Source organism: Apus apus, chromosome 3 (assembly GCF_020740795.1).
Source record: "Apus apus isolate bApuApu2 chromosome 3, bApuApu2.pri.cur, whole genome shotgun sequence".
In the NCBI taxonomy this organism is placed as follows: Eukaryota; Metazoa; Chordata; class Aves; order Apodiformes; family Apodidae; genus Apus; species Apus apus.
In genome coordinates this window covers 37260139-37283379 of record NC_067284.1, presented here as the reverse complement: position 1 = coordinate 37283379, position 23241 = coordinate 37260139, and the positions used below count along the sequence as shown (strand labels likewise).

Sequence of the window (23241 nt, the reverse complement as noted above, 5' to 3'; positions counted from 1 at the left end):
GGACTCAATGTTTTCTACAGCAAAGCATATTTTTGGCACTAAAGAAATGGTAGAATGTCGCTGGATAATCTATCAGATTCACAAATCCTGTCAGTATTAAACCAAAAAATATTCAGAGAAGGAACTATATTTTTCCACAGATTTGGTCAGTGTTTAACATATTGTGGATTCTATGCAAATTCATATAATAAGTAGAGAAAATAACTTGGCATAATTTATTTATTTTCCTTCTTTGTGGATTTATAAGAAATCTAACAAGCATAAAAGAATGTGCAGCTTGTTATCATTAATTCTGTGGTTTAATAATCTTCTTTTTACTGAGGCATAGAAAACCTCAAAACTAACAAATCCACCTGAGTTTTCTGGGTCCCTGATGATATTTGAAAGCTTATATAAATAATGCAGATTTCAGGTTAGCCTCACCCTCCAACACTTCTTTCAGCTTCTTGAATAACTAATAAGATCAACAGCAGGTGACACTGCATGTGACAATGCTCATGGAAGAAAATTCTCTAATCTACCTGGAGTTGGACTAAAATATCTCATTAATTTCACACGGATCATCAGAGAGCATCTGTGAGGTAGCAAGTTTGTGGATAACACAACCCCGCTTGCCAGCAGAAGCCTCCCCTTCAGCACTACTCATTTACTAAGACATACAGTCCCAAATTCTGCATCCTTCAGTGAAATAATCGGGAAAAGATGATGTGAATTAAAAAGCTGTGTCGTGGGCAACCTGAAGATACCCCTGGTGCCTTCTTCTGAGCCAGAATTTGTTGGGTCAGCAGCTTCTGATTCCTCCTAGCCCATTTGGCCACCTCTATAACCAGCATGTTACCTCTCTGTGACAGTAACTTGCTCCCTTTTCAGGTCCCATTTTACACTGGCACAGCAAAAAGAGACTTCAATGCAAATGAGAGCCAGTGAGCTTCACCACACTCTGTTTTAGCAAACCTTTGCAGGAAGTGGTCTCTGTGGTTTTGTGACCCAATAGTTTCATTTTAAGTTTGGGGGTTTTGGTGAAAGAAGAGTTTTGGGAAGAAATTGAGTGAAAAATTTACACGTATCTTTGAAAGCTTTAGGAAGTCTTCACTGAGTTGACTGGTTTCTAGTCCAAAGTAGGATTTCACCGGAATTTTCCAGTAGAATTTCTAAGAGCTTCAATTTTGACCGATCATACATATGCTTGAGATTTAAAAAAAAAAAAAAAAAAAAAAAAAGCAGAAAGAAAAGATCTTGTATTTTAAATCAGAGTATTTCAATATTTTTAGTAGTTTACCAGTTTTGCAGATTAGTTTTGTAAATGTTACATAAATGTTTTCTAATGTCCTAGAACTTAATATTAGTAAGCCCGCAGTTACAAAGGTTAGTTGTTTTTTCTTTTCAGACAAAAATAGTTTGCAACATTCATGTAGTGAAAGGAAGAAAGCAGAGGCTATAAAACGCTCTGCTCCTAAAAGCAGTATTACTCATAGAAATTTCTAGGCTTAAATAGTCCTCATCATGTTTCTCTTACAAACTTAAGAATATTCTTTATAGCAATTTCATAATGTAGCTATCTAAAACTTCTATATTAAGCCCTGGATTCAAGCAGGTAGTCTTTTTTTTTTTTTTTTACTTTACAGGTACAATTGGTACATTGCTCCTGGCAGACTGGCAAGATAGCACACAGGAATTATCTCATTTAACTGTAGATCAATGCCACGACTGCAGCTATAAAATTGTAGGCAAATTGTACAGTAACTACAAGGTTATTATCAATCACTTTTACCTCTGCAGTGGCACAGGAGAGAGGACAGGTGCCATAATAGGTACTGTGCTGAGTACATTTCATTAATATACTCTGTTTTCTTCCTGATGTCGTGCTCCTGATGGCTACTTTTTTCTTGCTAGTGATAAAAGTAGGGAAATCAACCCAGGCTCAAGTAAATACACCAGGATTAGCAATGCTTTTTTCTTCTTATAGATGATAAAGTTTATTTAGTTATTTATTACTATTTTAGAAATGTATCACACGGGCATGTAACAAAACTGACCAGTCTCTTTCAGCTTTCGTTTGGTAATTATTAGGTCACAGCCCTAAGTGGAAGACAAAGCAAAACCCAAAGGTTCATAGCTGATTTCCATTACAAGCAGGCGTTACTCTAGTGGACATGGTAGCATTACAGAGGCTTAAAATCAAGAGGCTGGTCAAGCCCCAGTAGTGTTCCTGAAGAACTGATCAGATTTTAACAGGTAGAGGCAGGAGTGGAGCCACATGCTTTGTCACTGCTCCTTGTTATCAATGGCTGTGAAGTAATTTAAAGATTCAAAGCAGTAATACAAGAGAGCAGACTTTGCCCCCTGTTAAAATAATCTTTTTTGCCCATCTCAAATATTCCCCTAAATGTTTTAAAAACCAGTTATTTCATTCATGCCCAAAATTCTTCACTTTCAGTTCTTGTCTGACTTAGCTCTCTCATGGCCATGGTGAAATTTAATGTTCTGGGCCAGGGAAACACTTGTAACACACATCGTCACAAAAGGGTCTCTTGAGGATTTTACTCCAGAGAACTGAGTACAGTGGTCACTTACTCCAGGATTTCTTCTTACCTGCCTGTATTTCATCTTTCCGCCATAAAGAGGGGAAGAGGAGGGGCTTCCAGAACAGTAAGGTGGCAAATTTATTCTTGCTATCAGTACAAAAATGGGTGTTATTCAAGAAAAGCTGTCTGGTGATGATCAACTAGTTCAGGACCATTTTGCCAAAATAATACCTAATAGTATTTCACAATACTAACTCACAACTTCTTACTAGGGTTTGATGCAGGTGTACAGGGACACATCACACTCTCATGACAAGTGCATCCTTCCAAAGACAGCATTAATCCAACCTGTTGACTTAAAAAACATTATGGTTGGTGTGAATGCAATTTGTAGGCTGACAGTTTGACAAATTTTGTATCTGGTATCTCAGTCTATTTTTCTCCCCAAAAACTGCAGATAAAAATACTTAGTTCAGGGCAAAACAGGTCTGCTAGCCAAGAAACATAGGCACTAACCTGCTGAGTGACTGCAGGCAAGTCATCTGCTGTCTGTTTCCTCTGCCATGCGTTCTCTATCTATTTAGAGCATAGGGATGTCTGCTGAGACTGCCACTCACTGCAGGTTTCTGCAGGGCTCAGAGAACGCAAGACCCTCCCTCTACATGGGCCTGTAGGTGATACAGTGACTGTAAATATCCATGAAAGGGATTTTTACCATAGCACCATTTCCTAGTGGAATTTCATTTCATCCAAATATCCCACTCTTATTTTCTAGTGATTGGCCAAGGCAAGTCCCCAGGTGTGTGAAGCCCTCCAGCTGCCTAGAAACTGAAGATACAGACAGCTGCAATAGTATTAAATACCACCCCAGGATACTTATAGCTAGCAGTAGTCTTTTGTTCTCATCTCTTTTATGTTACCCTTATACAGTCCTCTTGTTTAGCCAATACTAACATGGAAAATACTAACAAAAAATGTATCAAGCCTGCCTTAGTTCATTTGTGTTGACAAAGTAGACATATGCACACACATCTATGTATTTATAAAATATACATATTTTGAATGCAGAATGTTGGAAACCTTCTAAATAAAGCTGAGGTCAGAATGTCAGGGTTTGGTTTTTTTTAAAAAAAAAAAAGTTTTAAATGTTTTAAAAACATTTTAGTTTCTGTACATACAATTGAAAGAACCCTGTGTCCAGCAATTGACTTGCCTTTCACAAAAAAAAAAAAAAAAAAAGAAAAAGGTGTCCTTGCAGAAGTGTGTTTATCTGAACCCAAATATATTAAAAGCTCTGAGAAAAAAGTGATTCCTCAAAACAAAGAGTTCACTGTATATTCTGGTCACCATGACAATAATTACCAACCAACTACAGTGTTATCTGAGACACCACAGGGACCTGACTTACACAAAACAGAAAGCAGAATGCAGTACACAGTATTCCACTGGACTGTAATGCAGGTAACCATTGATGAGTATCGAGATTAGATTCAGTTTATAGGCTCCCCCACTGCTCATAATGTTTTTAAAGGCCACACAAGCTTTCCATTTCAGTTACATCAACTATAAGACCAGCCTTTACCTTGATACATTTCTTTTTCTTGAGACTTTTTTCTTTTTTTAGATGGCAACCTCTTTCAGCAAGGATCATCTCTGCTGTATGCAAACAGGTCAGCCCTCTCTCATACCTAGCAGCATTTACATACATACATACATGGCTGTGCTGCTTAGTCCAAATTAATTTTGTCAGAAGGAAAGGCTAACGTGCAAGAATGGTAGCATCAGAGCTGGACCAGGGCTACACAGAAATATGTCTCAGGTACCACAAAGGCAAATACTGCAACTTTTAATGCTGAGGAGAAAACTGACTGCTGAAAACAGCTCACAGCCTTTACGAAATTACTAACATGACACCTAAAAAGCAGAAGCACATCAGCTGTGTTAATTGCATGGTTCCTCTGAAATGAAGTGCCCCATTTATGGTTACTTGTCCAGTTTGCAGGTGAGACTGTTGCCAAATCCATCACTATTTAGTCAAAACCCTTAGGGTGAAATTCTGTTCTGTGGAACCAAAAGTTTACAGCTGAGAAAGAGGGAGCTTTGATGGCTTAAAACAGGTTTCTTATCATCCAGCTTTTAGCTGCCCCAGGAGCTATAGCTGACACTGACAACTTTTATGCCCTACTACCTCTTTTTTTGCGAAGGCCCTTCAGAGCAGAGGGAACATTGCAATGAAGTACGTGAGCTACCGTCCAAGGATGTATTTACTTCAGTCAGATGTACTGAAGAAGGCATGGGTAGCAGAGGAGAGACGGATGTTAGGAGAGAGAACAGTATTAGGCAAGTGAGGAGGAGCTGTTCAGATTAACTCATTGCATCTGTCTTAAGTCATACAAATGATAGAATTTCACCCAAGGGCAAACCCTCCAAATGGTAATTTCTTTTCTAGAAACAATTTAATGACACACCACTACTAGAGTGCCTGGTACTTTACATACAAATTAAAGTGACAAATCCCTGCACTTCAGCATTGTCATCTAAATTCAACTTTTGAGACCAAGTCCTCTGTGGTATAAATTAGCATAGGTCTGCTAATGCTGGAGGAATAATTTATGCACCAGAAGGGGAAATATCAAGTGGAAAAGACATTTTTTTACTGTAAACCACCAACTTAGCCTTGATTGGTTTTATTTAAATTATTAATCCTCTGGGCATCTGCTGTGACTTAATGATTTTACAACATATGTAGATCTGGAGAACCGTTCTATAGATTCCTGAAGAAATGGGGAAAGACTTTTCAGTTCTCAAGAAGAGGAAATCCAAAGATGAGCCACGTAGAGGAAGGGAATAACCAAAACTTTTAGACTGCTCACATAAAACCTCTGTGGTTTTGGCCTTAACGGCCACAAATGCCAGCAGGGAAAATGGTAATAAAAAATCAGATATTATCATATTTAAAGAAAAAAAATCCCTTGATATTGTTGTTTGAGCCAGTGTATTATCTGATCTTTCATGCCTCTTAGTGGAGAAAGTAAATCTTTCTAAAGAGAAACAACAGCAAGAGAATAGGCATAGGCACATGCCTCACACCACTGGTATGTGCTGTTAGTATCCACAGATTATGTAATTTCTTTTCTGAATATATATCAGTCACAAAAGAGTGTAATGGAATTTAAACCCTTGTCCAGAAAAAAATTAAAGTAGTCCGAATTATAGCCAGAATGAATCATGCCTCTAAACTCTTAGAGAAGAGAGTCCAAGGCAAGAGACATCAAGATCACTGGACTCAACAACATGGCTGCATTCATGGAGCCAACATGGAGCCAAAGCATTTGTACTTTATTGCAACCGGTTATGATCCCTTATAACAGAGGGAATACAACTAGGCTATTCATCTTCCAGGGATACATTTATGACCCTTCAAAGGTGATAAAATACTGATTTTGTTGTTTTTTTTCTTCTCAGGAGACACTAGGTAATGGTACTTTTACTTGCTCATATGCATGAAGATAGTTCACTTGTGAAATGTTCTTTGGAAATGTTGAGAAGTCAACAACTATGCTCCTATTTCTCACCACTAACTATTTCTTTCAAAATACTGGTGATCCTTTCTCTCTTCTCAAATAATATATTCAAATGGATCCACAAAAAGCAATTAAAAAAAAAAAAAAAGAAAGAAGTATGTGATGTTAAAAAATATACATTTCATTATTTTAAGAGAAGAAGATTTGTGATAGCAGGAGACTAGGTAGTGCACTGAACAGAAGCATTAGCAAGTGCTTTGTCCTCTGAACCTATACACTTCACTAGGAACATTTTAGTCATCAGTCATGTTCTGCAAGTTGAGTGACAGTGATGTTTTCCCAGACTGATCAATTTATTAAATGGGGATTTTATATGCCCTTGTTTATTGTAAAGTGTAGAACACAGGTTAATTGGCTAAAAAACTTTTTTACAGATGAATATTGCATTTATTACTAGACTAGGCAGAAGTGAGTCAAATTCTAACATGAAGTTGCTTTTTCTGAGTTTGATTTCTTCCTCCACAGAAGTGTCGTTTGAAACAATAGAGATGGCATGTTTCCATAAGTGAGTAAGCTTTTAAATGTAATGCAATGATGGGTGCATAAAAATGATCTTAGTGGTTGTGTTGTGTGTCTCAGTCTGTAGGCTATGACCATTTCAGGTAAATTAATAGAAAAACCCAACTTACTAGGCTTTAGGCGAGGGTTCCCAACAAGGTGAGGTGTTTTGTAAGACATAATTCTCTGTAAATTAAATCTATTCACATGCATCTTCCAGATGAAAGAGAAATGTTAGTGAAATAAAGATCAGAAAGTAACATGAAAGAGAAATGAATTTACTTTGTTGCACCTATTAATGAAAATATGGACTCTCTGTGATTAGTTGCTGGGGAGACATCTACTAAATACTGAACAAAAAAAGAATTTCAGCACAAAATTATTATGTGGATGATTTCTTTTATCTACCGTTGAAAATTATCTGGGACAGAAGTTCAATACAGTGAGATGCTTGGGTAAAAAGCATGAATGAAATGGATTGATAATATTCAAAAAGAAAAGGAAAGCTAAAGAATTTGGTACTTCTGTCATGCTGTATTTGGCAATACCCAGTGAGGAAGGAGAGGGAGAGGGTGAGGGAAAGGGAGAAAGGAAGAGAAGCTATTCAGTTATACAATCTTATATGTGTGGGTCAGAATTTTAGCAAATTATTACAGTTTATGTACTACTGAGGGGTAGAAAATCATGATGTGGATACTGTCTTATACCTGAAATGGAAGCTGAACAGACACATTGACAAGTGCAATGTTTCAGTATATAGGAATGAAAATTTATGTCAGGAGTACAAACCACACACAATTCTTTCAATGTAAATGGATTTTTCAAGTGTAAAATCATGTAATTAAAATTCTATTTGTCACAACAAATGTATAAAGAACTTACTGGAACTGTTTTGTTTTGTTTTATAATTCAAGCTGGTACTTTATTCACCAGCAGTGAAGATGAAGTCTTCAGAAATCCCTATACTTTCTCTTGTTCTAAGAAAAGCATGGGCCATGCTGCAGGCTTAGACTGTCAAAGTTTTCATCTTTTCTGACTTACTGTGTGTGTGCACATTTGCAGGGGGGAAAAGGACACTCTTCAAGAACTTCAAGACTTCAAACTGCTTCAAACTTCCACTGCTAGGCAAACAAAACCTGTTTTAAATAAGAGTTTGGGAAAAAAAAAAAAACAAGCAGGAAAAAAAAAAAAAAAAAAAGCAGCAAAACCCCCAGCTGTCACTTCTACTTCTGAGTGGTCAGTGATTCTTATGCCTTTGAAACACGCATGGACCTTGTCACCTGTGCCCCTAGTTCCTGTTTTAAAAAATGCTACAAAACTGAAGTAGTGGATGAAAACAAAGATCTGTTAGACATCCTACGATGCAGTGTGACCTTCAGTTACAACCACTGCAAGAGTTTTGGAAGCAGGAGTACTAGCTTACATTTGAATTCTTACTTTATCTATTTTTCCAAAGAGAACTGGCATGACATCCTTTTATTTTGTTTAAGAAAAACAAACCTGAGAAATACAAAAGTTTTTCAGCCCTAGTAAATAATTCCATTACATGCTTAGTTACACATTTTCACTGAGCACCTTCTCACTTCAGTAGGAAGGAAATGCACCCACCAGGAAAGCATGGATCTTCAAACCTTTATTTTGAGGATCTACTTGTAAATTATATTATGTTTATGCCTGTTTCTGTGCAGGAATGAACTTCATCCTCAACACACATAAGACCAAACTTCCACACCCCATGAGATTCCTGCACCAGGCTGAGAGACTAAGACACATGCCACATACCTGGGAGAGCCAAAAAAGCAAGACGCTAGAGCAGCTCATAGGCTAGGGATTAATAGTCCTCTGAGAATATGATTTTTCCTCTACATATGGGTGTGTTGCAGGTTCCTGGATGACACAGGGATGGCTAAGCCTCATCCTTATCTGCCTAAGTACTTTTGAACCCAGGTTTCACCTAATTCCTCAGACCTTGTACCCACACAACCCTGCAGTGTCCAAGTGAACGCAGCAATGGCATTAGGGCTTTGCTTGAACTGCTGATGGACCTTGTGCATACCAGGAGCCATAAGTTAGTGAACTTTTTCCTACGTGAATGCACTAACCACAGCTCTAACACAGAAAAGACATGCCTATCGTTCAGTTAGGGTTAATTGCTAATGCCATGGGTGGAGTTCAGCTCCAGATCAAGGCAAAAAAAGATACAAAACTACATGTACCACTCTATATGCTCTACATGTCCTTGCTCTGACTACAGTCAGGGAACCTCACCAGTATAGATAAAAAGTGATTCCGTCAACCACCAAGCATCTACTTGGCTCTCTAGGCATCACTGGCAGTACAGGCCATAATGGGAGCTTAGAGATGTAGCACTTGCATGGCCACCTAAGCAGAGGTGCTCTGGGTGAACCTGCTTTGCAGGAGAGGTTGGACTAGATGATCTTCAGAGGTGCCTTCCAACCCCTACCCTTCTATGCTTCTGTGATTCTCTGGATCTGGGCTGTTCCAGCCTGTTGGTCACTGCAGCACTTGGGCCCATCTCTGAAGAAACACATACACCATCTTCCTCTCCCAAAACAAATTTTCCAAATTCAGACTTCTTGGAAGAAGTTTCAACTCTATTAAAGCCAATGGACCTGTATTTCCTTAAACCAAGTCTGCATGTGTCCTGTAAGATCCATCTGTCCAACCACAGACAGCCTAAGACAGAATATAGGCATCAAAATATAGCAGCTAGACAAACAACAGAGCAGTCAAAAGAGTGCTTATAGTATGTGTTTTAGAAAGCAAACAATTTGGTACTGCCTAGTGAATGGTGTCAGCTCCAAAAACCACTGCTCCAACAGACAGTTTCATATCAGAGGTTTCTTCGTGCTTACATCAGAATGACAGACATTACATGTTGAGATGAACCCAAGCACAACATTTTGGTTAGGTGTGCATACAATATATAAGCATGCAGAACATTTGTAAAGGAGTTTGTAAATCAACAAATTAGTGTTACAGACTGCTGTGTTATTACAACTGTGCTGTACCTGCAGTCAGGGTGAAAATTTATATTTAAATTTGAAAACTGTAAATATTAATTATATTTGTACATTTGAAACTGTATTTAAATTTGAAAAAGTTATGAAAAACATTATGTCATTGCTTGGCAGTGTGTCTTTTGAAATAAGCTGGAAGTTCCCATTAATATGAAATTGTTAACATATTGTTTTATGCCTTTAAGTATCAAATATCTTTTTCTAATTACATAAGAGATCACAACCAACAAATAAAGCAAATATGTTTAGGTGCTCAGGAGAAACAAAGTTTAATCTACAGTCCATAGAAATTTTAGAGTCATATATTATTGTGGCTGTTGTTATTTTTGAAAGCTGCTATGATTTATTGCTCTAAACATATAATCACAAATTGAAAACATGGATTAGAATGTCTCCTACTTGACCTTTTCACAGATAACCCATAAATATAAATATTAATTGTATGCATTCAACAACCACTGATCAAGTTATATATTGTGAAAACTATCGCTTGAAATATTATTCCACCATACAAATTACATAGCGGCAAATTTTATGGGGGTTTTATGGTAATAGGCACCTTACAAAGCATTGCATAACCTCCATGAATTTACACTGGGTGAGTGGTTAAAGAGGTATATGACGACTTCTGGTTCATGACTGGATTATTTTTGCACTTTAACAATATAAGAAATCCCCTTTGATATCAACTCTTCACCCAAAACAAATCTTGACTTCTATTTATTTATTCAGAGATGAGAAATCAGTCAGCTATTAATGCATAAAACTTTAAAAATGAATGGACAACAACAAAACCAAAACAAACACTTGCCTCTTTCTCTTGGTGTTTTATCCCTGTTTTCATTTGCAGCACTTTCACTCTTACCCTTATTTTTATTTCTTCTGTGCACTCCAATCTCAGTAAAGACTAAGTTGTCTTTGCTTGGCACAAAGCAAAGTAAAAGATAGCTCTGAGCAGCAATGACTGAAGACAAATAATAGAAGAAAGCATATTGTCTCAGTACAGCTACTAAATTCCAGTATGGGTTGCAGCCTATTCTCCCTTCTGTGCCTCATATGGTTGAGTCACTGAGGGAGAAAAGATTGCTTGCTCTTTCTTTCCAGTGTGTATATCTGCTGTAGGATCAAGCACACAAACAGTAAGCCCTTACACTCACACAAAGGATTCCATTAAATTAAAATTATACAAACCTTACAAGGTAAAGCACATGTGTACTCTGAAAAACGGGTATTTCGTCTATCACTGCACATCAAGCTCCAAAAATGGCATATTAATTCACAAAATACTAGATATTCCTAAATTTTGTCTATGTTTTGGGTGAAGACTGAGAATTAAATAATTAAATTTATATATTTTTTTCAAACACAAAGCCTATCAGATGTTAATAGTTTTATCGAATGCTTAGTGTATCACAAAATCTGCATCAGAATACTATTGCTTATTATTTAGTTTCTTAGGAAGATCTTTCTCAACAAGTACATTAAGGAAGACTGGTTTGTTGCAGTTAGGAGTACTTGCCTTCTTGCACCACTACACCTGTATGTGATGTCATTAATAAAAAGCTCTTGGGACATATTAGGAAAACATTCATTGGCATTGCTACAAATATTCAAATGGCTCTGATATCCCAGCGCAGCAGTGACCCTAAATCCTGTGTTTAGGAGAGGAGCACTGGTAGCTGCTTGAGGCTGACATAAATTTGCTTGTCCATCAGTTAATCAGTCAGGCACGTGTACCCAACACGAGAGCTGCAAGGTGACTTGCCATACTCTTTACACGATCTGCAACAGCTTCCCAGCAGCTACTTTGCCTCTTTTTATTTTCTGCTGTAGCAGATTGGTGATTCTTTCTAACTTCTGGTTTCCTCAAAACAAGTTGCATCAAAAATTACCTCCCTGGGTCCCTCTGTGATTTCTTTTAAGGAGTGTTTACTATTAGTATCATAAACAACAAGTTTCTTTACTAGTTAGTAATAATTTTGTGATCTGTGCATAGGCCTGATGTAACCAGGTTTTTTGCTACTTAAAAGGCAGGGAAAATAATTTGGTGTCTCTATGTTTGCTGGCATTATACTACTCATCAGAAAGCTATTTGAAGCTCCCATTTATTGTAACCACGTTGGTTTATCAGTGAACAAGAGCACTTTCTGGGAATTACCATTCCAGCTGCCCTAGAAAACTGCTTTCTATACAACCTTCTGTGTCCTTAACAAACTATGGCCTGCATGGAAACACACCACCTCCCTGTTACACCCATAGAACCAGGGTGTCCAATATGTAATTTATAGAATTTCTCCCAAAGCCTCTTCTAAATTACATTCATTTGAGATGCTTTTCTGTGTACTTTCAGTCTCAGCCACAATATTTGTCTGCCTTTATTACCTTCTCAGCTGCTTGTCCTGTCTCTGGCCTCAGTATGTTTGGGTATGAATTTATAGTTCCTTGCCACTAACTCTTTTTGTAAACACTCCTACAGCTCACTAAATTGCCTTGCTTTGAAGCAACTTGATCCTCTCTCAAAGCCACATGAAATATCTTCTACTTTCTGCATACCAAGTCACCACAAAAGAGGCCATGCAGAAAACCAAATTAACTGTAAATACACAGCCTAGCACAGTTCTTTATGTAGACAAGCCATCTATCTCAGTTAATTCTTTGCAACTAGGTCATAGTAATGATATACCAGCATCCCCGAGAAGAAGTTTCATTTACTCTTCCTGGTTTTACTTTTCAGCCATGACTCTAGATCTAGTGTCTAGTCAGTGAGAGAATCTTATTATAGCAACACCCAGATGTGACACACGGCAAGGATTAAAGTGTTATCCAGCTTGTACATGCATAAGCAGGCTCTCTGGAAACAGAATTGAGACTGATATTTTCATTTTCAAGCCTGCATTTTCCTCCATCTGAGCAGTCAATGGAGCATCTTCCTTTCTAAGTAAGATCCAATTATAATGAGAACTTGGATTGACAGGAAACATTATTATAACTGAATGAGCTGTCAAATCCATGATTAATAAGGTTTTTCATTTAGGTTCAACAATAGCAGCATCAGACCACTGGCATATTATTATTCAATAACTCGTGACATTCATAAGGTTTACTTTCTGTTTTGGAGGATAGAGGGAGATCTCCCACATTCTATGGGGCAAAAGTGCTTTCAATATTTCACAAGAAGATTTTATCTCTGTGTTTTCTGAAGATGCAAACTAACGAAAAGCCATATGCAAAATCTAAGCCTGCTGTTTATAGGTCTGAGTTTCTCTTTTCCTTCTAGCTTCTCTATTTTTGCATCCATATTGCTATTGCTTGAACCATAAGAACAGAGAGGGAATAGCATAGTGTAGGAGGTTTGTAGCCTGGGTGTCCACATCATCAGATGTTGACAGTATGGAGTATAAGCAGGAGGCAAACCAACACCTCGACAATCTCTCTGTTCAGTGAGGTGTAAAATAGCAGATAACCAGCAGATATTTCATGTTAACCACCATGTATGTATGCATTTTAAAGTAACGGTGTGTTGTTCAATCAGAGCAGATTTTTTCTACAGTACACTACTTTTCATTTTTATGTGAGAGACAATGAGAGCAGAATAGTTATGAATTAGGATATTCACAAGGGGTAAAGAACATATTTAGAAATAAAAATCCTCCCTCTCAAAAAAAAAAAAAGCCTACTTATAAAAAAAATGCAATTCCTTCCATCCTACATATATTCTGCTTTCCCATCCCATTTCACAGTTTGATAGAGGATAACTGAATATCCTATTTTTCTGTTTCACTAGGTCTCAATTTCACCTTCCTAGCCTTACCTCCTTAATCTGCTCTTCCACCCAAACGGTGATGCTGCTCCATCACTGTAAGCAGTGTAAGTGATTTGGCTGTAAAAGCTGTCTGCTGGGGCTGACTCTGAAAAATAGCCTTTTAGTCTAGCATTCATTTATGCATCATCAGTTACATCCCACTACTTTTTATCCAAATATGATCTATCAATATAAAAATATATATAACCCATACTGTAGCTGTCTGTTTCCTCATTTTCTTCCCTTGCTGACACCTTGCATGCTTGCACAAACTAACCTTTAACATGCAACTTTTAGTTTAATGTTATCATTTGTCAAAGTCCCACAAAATGGGGAAATTTATGGAGGCAGTCTGAGAAACATCTGAGTTTCCATCCATAACCATTCTTGTCTTGAAACTACCTGCTACCATCTGTAAGCCAATGGGTGAAGACAAGGCTTAGGACACTGGATATGCCACAAGAGATGGAGAAGGGAAGCACAAAGGCTGATGTCTACAGTAAGAATAAACTATGAAGTGGCTAACAAAAGACCATGCTTACAAGGGTGACAATGAGCCTCAAGGTTAACACCTTGCAGTGTTAAATGGGGCAAGTTCATACCTCTCTTCTTTTTTGTTTCTTCCTTATTCATTTATCTACACTTCAGAATCCAGCTGCCCTAGGCAAGTCACCTGCTTTTTGCATCTCTTCTGTAAACTAGCAATCAGTTGAAAACTTTCAAGCAAGGTGACATCCTGGTGTCCAGGAATTTAATTGTTATTATTTTGGTGTTGTTCTTTTGATGTTGTTATGGTTGCTCCTCTTGCAGTAGCCAATGCACAAAATGCTGCATACATGCAAAAACGGTGCTTGTCTCTCTAAATATCCAAGACTGGAAAATGAAACATTGTGTCCCATTTCAGAGACAGGAGAAGCAGCTACAGGAACAAGTTTCCACCAAGTAAATGAGCCTGGATTTACAGCTCATTAACTACTCCATGGCAACTGTCTGTGTGGTTATTGCTCCAGAGTAAATGTGAGGTAGCTCTTGACCCTTACTGAAAGTGAGGCAATGTATCTTGCATTTACCTGTGATTTAAGCATTCATATGAGGAAACTAATGAGCTGTAAATCCACACTCTCACTTCACACACAGCAGTTTCTTCATGTATCTTGAGGCAATGACACTTATGTGATTTTTCTGGCGTCACTGAAGAAGCAAGAGACAGAAGTGGGAATGTCAACCAGACCTATTAAGCTGCAAACCCCATTCCTCATGTGGCCAGAATTTTCTTGCAGAGTTGCTGTTCAGTTGCTTAGTACATCTTCCTTCAAATGAGAGCAATTCACATGCAAACTCAGCCACTCTTTTCCTCATTAATACTGCAGAACATGCATATACCACTTATGCAAAACAGATGGATTGGTAAAAGTAGCTCCCAGATACAGTTTCCTGATTTCACACATGAAATATTAGTTTTTCAAAGAGACTTAAATTTAAACATTAAAGTAAGTGAAACTTCAGGACTAGCTTTATCCTGTCTTATTAATCAGATTTCAACTCAAGCTAATCCAGAGTCCAATTTACCACAGAGTCTGAGTGGTCTTTAGTCACCTGTGCTGTCCATCAGGGAGGTGCATGGCATGTCACAACCTAGCAAAGGGGTTTCTTTCTTTTCCCTTTAAATTTTTTTTTTAATCTGGAACTCAACTTAAGCGACACTCTACTAAGACCATCACACTAGTTCAGGTGGACCATTGGTACAAACGACTGCCTACAGGCATTGCAAGCCTAGGATCATTGCTCTGATTTTTCAGTAGCACTACGGGAATCACAGCAGAATAGAATACCCTGTGCCTCGTCAAATCTCTTGTTACTATCTGCTAAAAAAAATAATAAAATAAATCTGAATCACAGCATCACAACATATTGCCATTTAAGATATTTATCAGTAAAATTACTTCATGTCCTGAGCTAGAACAAGAGCATAATGCTGCTAAACACCTTGACAAGTTCAGTGCAAATTATACATCTCTATCCATAAGGAAAGGAAAATCACTTTCTCAGTACAAAAATTAAATAAATTTGATTTCAAACATTAAAAGCTCCCTTGTATAATGATTGATAAATGCCATTATTCACTTCATTATCATCATATTTTTATTTCATGTCTATGGACTAACACATTCAAAAAGCAGAGAGGGAAAGCCCAGGAGTCTTTATGAGTTTTAATGGATTTGATGAGTCTCTTCACAGCACTCTCTGTTTCCTGATAATCATTCAGTTCCTCACTGCAAGGACTCTCTGGAAAATGTGAGTCATGCCTACAGGTCCTTTGGGATTTGACCTGGCTGTCACATTGACAGCAACTTTCTCATTTCATTTCTTGGGGCAATGAATTTCAAAGCAGAATCCCAGCCTTCTGGGATGCTTCTGCTTCCAGGATGCCCTGCTCTGACAGTACTGAAAAAGCCTGAATTTCATGAAGGAATAATGTAAATGGGCAATGTCAGAGCTTTCTTTTACATTGACCATGTACAACACTTTACAGACTCTAAGGAGCATCTTTTTCCTTTTTCTTTTTCTTTTTCTTTTTTTTTTTCCTTTTTTTTTTTTCAGCAGTGGCTGCATCAACACTAGTTGGTCAAACATTGTCTGTAACCACCCCTGGGCTCAGTTTCAGCCTGTGTCAACTAGTGTTTTCCAAAACAGTTCCCAGGCATGGGCTGGGGTTTAGAGCTCACCAAAGCCCCTTCCTAGTATGCAGTTTGCAAGCAGCCCCACAAATAAGGAGGCTGAAAGTGTTACTAGCAGAGATATCAGCCACCTCATGCCAATTGGCCTTCAGAGTCCAGAAAAATCCCTGAAGGTGTTTAGGCAGGGGTGGAATCAGAGAGCCTGGCAGCTGCCTGTAGTTCCAGCAGTTATATCTGTGGGAGCCTCAGGAGCTCCAGGCAGGCACTGTCCTAAATTGAAGGAGTACAGGGACTGTGTTTCCTGATGGAAACTCACTGCGGTGTACATTATCTCTGGCCAGTTTAAACAAGAAAATTCTTTGGTGGCTTCTGAATAGACTACAGTGCTGCCTGTAATAGGTAGCACTTCATTGACCAACTACCCATGAACTTAGTTTTCGAATCTTTTTGCCATGAGAAGGGTAAATGATAGAATATTGCCTGGAGAACAGCATAATGGGAAGACAGGCTGCTTGGAACCCCAGCTGAATAAAACCATTTCAGATTCCCTCCCCAGTTATACTTCTGGAGAGTTATTCTGCTAAAGTGTTTTCTAGAATTCTGGATTTTTTTATTATTATATTTTTTTTGTCCCGCTTAATAATTATACATAGTTATGTGATTTTGTTATATTATGTGTTTTGCTATGTTTTGTACTTTCTGCAGGTGAGAACAAAATATGCCAGCGAGTCCTCCCCTCACTGACATCAGTGGCTTTCTGTTCACACACTGTGCAGGATTGTCCTTTTTCTTATCAAGGGTCCCATATTTTCATGTGATACATTTTTTTTTCTTCCAGGCATCCTTTTTATTTTGATATTTCTTTTATCTCTGTTCTCCAAGTAGTTAATTTTTAGCTCTAAATTAAGCAATTTGCTTTTAACCAGTTGGCATTTTCATCAGTCAGCATATCCAAATGTTCATCTGTACCTTCCTTAATTTCATATGCTGTATCAGTATTTCCTGTAGCAGTGACGGCTTTCTGCAATGAGACTTACACCTTAAATTGCCCTGCTAGTTCTTCAGGCAATTATCTACATCCTGTCCTTCTGGCAGGCACATTGCTGTCTTCCCCACTGTGTTTTGGTATTGAGAGTATCATCAATCCACAGTAAATGCCTACTACAGAGTTGATGTTTCTCTGTGGAATTTTTAAGCTTTTAGTATTGTTTAAAAGAGAAAATGGTTTTAATGCCAGCTTTCCATACTGAGAATATAAGGAAAACTCCAGTCATTTATCAGCTGGGGCTTTAGGGTTTCCTGCTCTTCTAACTCCTCCCTGTTGGTTCATACAGAATCGAAAGGGTACCCAACAGTCCTTGACCCCCATCATCCAGATTAGAGTGCTTCTCCAGACAGCATTGCTTGGTTTCTTTTGCAGAAAAACCTGGGACATGAGGTGGGCTGGCACAAAAGCAAGCTTCAGCCCAGTATGGTGTCAGGATGCATATAGGGTTCCCAGAAAATGGTTTTGAGACCCCCAGGTATAGACATATTTACAAGCACCTCTGCAACAGAGCACCAATACAAAGTCCTTCAGCTTGGGCTGTCCAATCTACAAGAGAATTAGATGGCTTGACACTTGTTAGCAGCTACAGCCTGCTTCAGTTTTGCTCCTAAAAACCTAGCTAAAAAACAATGCTCTGCTGAAGTTTGGTGATGATGGAGAAGGAGATGAAGACCCATATGTAACTTGGGATGACCCTGTAGCTCCTACCCAATAATGCCGTGGCCTTAGCTTCAGCCCACTGCATGAGAGAAGAGCAAAGGAGGCAGATGTGTTAGGAAGAAACAAGGAAGAGGAAAAGACAAGCCTGCCTGAAAGCAGCAGAGAGAGGGCTGGAGAACCAGGGTCATGTAAGTTGAGGGGAGCTGAAGGGCAAATGACTAGTGTAGTGCAGGGGGACCCAAGGGATGTGGGTCTAGGAGAAATCAGACACCCATGGCACAGGATGGGTGTTAGGAGGAAAACAATTCTATGACACAGTGTGGACATGATGCTCAGAGGAGCAAGAAGATACAGCAGAAGGAGTTGGAGGGATTTAGGGCCTGACTCACCAGGCAAGGCTGAGGTAGGGGTGGGATTCTGAAAGGCTTCAAGGACTTGGCCTCAAAGACAATGTGGGGTGTTCTTTAATCTGTAAGGGCTGCACTTCCAGCCTTACCATGCTATTTGCTAGGGACTTAGAGAGCTAATGGAAAGTGTCAGGGAGAAACAGTACATGGGATACAGGAAAGGAAGTGGAGAGAGAGGATGGAAGGTGAGACACCAGGGAGAGGGAAAACTTCTCCTCAACAGGGACAGAGAAAAAGAGAGGAAGTGAAAGCACAGCTGCAGCCGCAGCAGCCACAACACTGCTCCTGTCAGAGAGAAAACCCTTTCTTATATTTGTGTATCCGCATTTTTACATCTGCTGATGTATGATGCCTTCTTCCCTCATTTCCAGTATTCTTGAAGTCTGTTCTTACTTATTCCTTCCTGGCTGTCCTACATGCATTTTCTAACATGTATTTAGCTGAGAAGGTTAGTTTCTTGCTACGCAGCAGAAATATTTGTGTTTAATCTACTCTATAAATGCCCTAAAACCATGGAAAAAATGCTCTGGAAGCAGAAAAGAAACAGTTAGAAGGAAAAAAAAGAGGCACTGCAGGAAAACTCATTTACTGAAAAATGCAGCTTATGTCTTATCAATTTAATTCCAGATAAGTCTTCATTTTGCTGTGAAGACAGATGTGATAAATATGTTAATGGCAGATTTGGATAGTTGAGTTTGTAGAACTGCAAAGCCAGATGGAAGTGATAATTTTTCTTTCATTTTAATTTTGAAGTAAAAAGCAAGAAAGTTCCTGATATCATAACACTGTAATGACTTTTTGAAGGATAATGAACGTTAGCACAGAATTATGATTAACTATCATGCTTTGATACTTAATATTTTATTAAACTCCTGTTTCCCAAGCTGGAATTCTTTCAGCTTTCTTGGCAGAGCCAAGCAGATTACTGTCTGTAACTGAATTTTCCTGTTCCACATTCATAAAGGTATTTAGTAGCAATCCTAACTTGAAGCTGGTGAGTATTTTACTAATTCTACTGTTGGTAGGCTAGATATATGCCTAAGCAAACAACTGAAAATAGCATTGGATGGAGTTAATCTATCAGGAGCCAAATACTGCCTTTTTTAATTCCCTAAGCAGTGAACTCAGTTCCTGTAAGGTATTAGGAGTAACAGGACTAAACTGTGACCTTCCACTCCTTGATTGCGATTCCCCCAGTATTAACATGTACTTAGCAATATCTGGTGTAGGCTTTTCTTTGATTGTTTCAACTTAGAACAAAGCCACTGAGGGACATATTAACAGCTTCTTAAATCTGTAGGATATTAGATGCTTAAACTGATAGGCAAAAAGGAAGCTAGAAAACTTTTGTGGCTTGAATTCCCTTGAAGAGGAGGAAGCAGTAGGTAGCAGGTAAAAAGCCTAAGAAAATTTTAGGAAATTTTTTGCAAGACTCTTAAAAACCACCTGAAATCTTACTGTGGAGTTACTAAGTGACAACTTGGCATGTTATGTTCACTGTGGTGGTTCTAACTGTGAAAAGAACAGGCACATCTGGTTTGCTCTTTCTAAATTAATTTTAATTTCAAGAAGATGAGGTCCTGACTGGTTCCTCCCATAGGAATTTCTCCAAGAACAACTTGGCAAGAGAGTGAGGACCCCATTCTCAAATCAGTTGCGTTAACTTTCAGGGCTTTATTAGCCATTCTCATTTTCTAGCTAAGCTCACAAATCAGAAACTGATTGGCTTAAACTGTTTAATTCAACCTGACAGTTAGAACCCCCTGAGGACTTTATTCTAATTATTCCAGTGAGAAAAATGTGGATTTCTTGTGAATGATTGCTTATATCCCACATTTTGCCATTAGACAAGGGTACAATCATTGTTTTGTCACCAGTGTACTCAGTTGGGCATCCTTGTGGGTAAATGTGATATTGGTTATTAGATAGATATCTGTTACTTGTTATTGATTCTTTTATGAAATAGATACCTGATATCTGAAATACCATATTAATTAATCACTTAACACCTACCATTTTGTTCATTTGTTTAGTTTGCCTATATTCTCTTGGGGTTTATCTTTGTTTATTCAATTAGTAAGTAATACAAATTGCAAATATATGTGGTCTGAATGTTTCTTGCCCAAATGAAATGATCAGATTAGAGGGAAAGGGAAAGTCTGTATTATACTGCTGAGAGGAGAGAAGAGATCCCCAGGCTCTGGAAGTGCAAGCTGCGTCGGCAGGAGCCAAGCCAACTTAATTAGTCCTGTGAAGAGACTAGGCAGAGTGCTTGGCTAATGCAGCTATGCTATGTTTGAGAATTCATTTGTTGGCTCTGGACTTTGTTGAACTGCGCAAACATCCATATCTCTTCAGCACTGCACCTTGCACACAAGCAAAAGCAATTCTTGCACTCATCTGAGGACCCAGTCCATACTGGCTGCTAATCTCACGTAATTCAGTCATTAACATGACCAAAAGTACAGTCAAAGATACACTGTATAGTCCTGCTCCTGGCCCTAGTGTTCTGTACCAAGGTCAGGGAACAGCAGGCAGAGACAGCTGGAGCCTCTCTGCCCTCGCAGCCTTGCTGTGAGCTGAGAGGCAATCAAAGCACAAGCCGTAGCTAGAGGTGACCCACCCTTACAGAGCATCCTGAGGTATTGGCATGAAACAGTCAGATATTAGACCTTGATCTTTCAAGGTCCCTTCCTGATCTTTTGAGGTCCCTTCCAACCCCTAGGATTCTATGATTCTATTGTTTACAAATACGTAAAGGGTGAGTGTCAAGAAGATGGAGTTAAGCTTTTTTCAGTGATGACCAGTGATAGGACAAGGAGTAATGGATACAAATTGGAGCATAGGAAGTTTAAGGTGAATATCAGAAAAAAAATTTTTACTGTGAGAGTGACAGAGCACTGGAACAGGCTGCCCAGAGAGGTTGTGGAGTCTCCTTCGCTGGAGACATTCAGAACCCGCCTGGACGCCTTCCTGTGTGATGTACTCTAGGTGACCCTGCTCTGGCAGGGGGGTTGGACTGGATGATCTTTTGAGGTCCCTTCCAGCCCCTATGATTCTATGATTCTATGATTCTATGATTCTCTGTAGACTCATGGAACAGCAACATTTAATCCTGGAGCACCAAGCCAAGCAGAGTTTCCCCACTGGTGGGCAAGGAAGCCCTTCACCACCCTCCGGGAAGCAGCCAGTGCTCCCTAAGCACCAAGCAGAGAGCTACATGCAGGAGGAGTGTAGCAATTCATGCAGCACTAAAGCTTCTTCCAGGCTGTCACCTTGTCAGGCTTAAGTGTGGCTCATTAGGATGTTCATTTGTTATTTATGCAAATATGTTTATGCATAGTCACAAAATATGCAAAAGGAGACATTTATCATTTTGGCACTATCTCCAGCTTTCTGAACCCTCAGATGTCCCTGATACATGTAGAAGAAAATGCTGTCTCTCCTATGCCACTGCTGGCATAGAGAGGCCAAGGCAGAGCCTATCAACTACTATCCACATCCTCTCAGAGGATTCACAGTGCTCAGGATAGAAGAGATAAAGCATTCTGTCTGACTTTAAACAAATTATGTTCCAGCTCAGGGTGTTTAATCTTATGAATAAGGGATCTCTACTTGTTTTACCTTTCCAGGAAAGGAGACTTATGAATCTGCATAACTCTATTCTGACTGCACTTTATTATTTATTGATAGTGAGCATGTGACAAAAAAATGTCCTCTGGAACAGTCTGCCTAAATGAGTTTCTTTGCCTGGACAGCTGCAGTCTAAGGTCACCCTCATTCATGAATGTGCAAAGGAACCTCAGCTCTTCACTCTTCTATGTTTATTGCTCTCTCCTCACCTCAGGAAAATATTATCTCCTGGGTGAGTCTAGCCTAGAATCAGCATCTACCTGTTGCTCTCCATACACAGCCATCAGTAACTGCAGGGGGTCTGAGTCCTCCTGACAAGGGTACAAGTCTACCAGAAACACAGCTTTAGGGAATTCTTCCCCAGTTCTGGACCCCAAGCCAGTACCAGGCTGACAGCTTGTCTGTTAGCTCCAGGGACTGGATTCTCATGTGTCTTCGCTAGCCTAACAAGATAGCTTATTGAAGCTGTTATGAGGATCACTGTACAAACTAGCAGAGAAGTTTCTGTAGTACAATTAAAGACAGAAGAAAATTACACAGCTTTTTGTTACATTACCCTTATCTGAGGGATCTGCCTTACCCATTCATTTCTCCTATGGCCTGTAGTAACTGCTTCCCAGGACCCATGTGCAGCTGTGGACCTGCTTGTGGTCTTGGAATTAGCACTGAAAGGAGGAACAAACACCTCCAGCAGGCAAGGAGAGGCACTCACAAAGCCTCCCCTTCTAGAGTGCCTACAGTTGAACCGTAATTTGATAGCAACACAACAAACAAATGTCCCTGACCTCCCAAAATATAATTTCATGTATTACATTAGATTTAAAGTCCAGCACAATCACAAGCAGAGAGCTGAAACTATTTCCAATGTTTTTTCTTCTCCTGTACGGAATTTGCACATAAGAGCAACTGCAAACTAAGTTAAATACCTTCTGGACAGTCTCTCTCATTAAAGCCCACCAAAGTGCCTTTCTTTGGTTCTTTACCAATATATGCAAGCAAATTGTGTTAAATTGACCCAAGTCAGCAACTAAGCACTCACCCAGCTGCTCACACCATCCCTCTTGACATTGAGATGATGAGCTCATCAGGAGAGAGAATAGTAAGACCAAAAGCAAGAAAGCTTGTGGATTGAGATAAGGACAGTTTAATAAGCAAAGGAAAGAGGAGAAAAAATAAACAAAACAAAACCAGTGATGCAAAAGCAGCCACTCACCACATCCCACGAGGAGCTATGACCACCTTCCCAGACCAACCAGCCCCTGAATTCTTTATTGCTAAGCACAGCATTATATGTCATGGATGTCCATTTGGTCCTTTGGGGTCAGCTGTCCCATCTGTGTCTCCTCCCAACCTCTTGCCCACCCC

General features: G+C 39.1%; 1 protein-coding gene across 1 annotated transcript in view; it reads right to left on the bottom strand.

Moving 5' to 3' along the window:
* Positions 1–23241, bottom strand: part of THEMIS (thymocyte selection associated) — a 75999-nt gene that overhangs the window by 24390 nt on the left and 28368 nt on the right. The gene's annotated exons all lie outside the window — the stretch shown is intronic.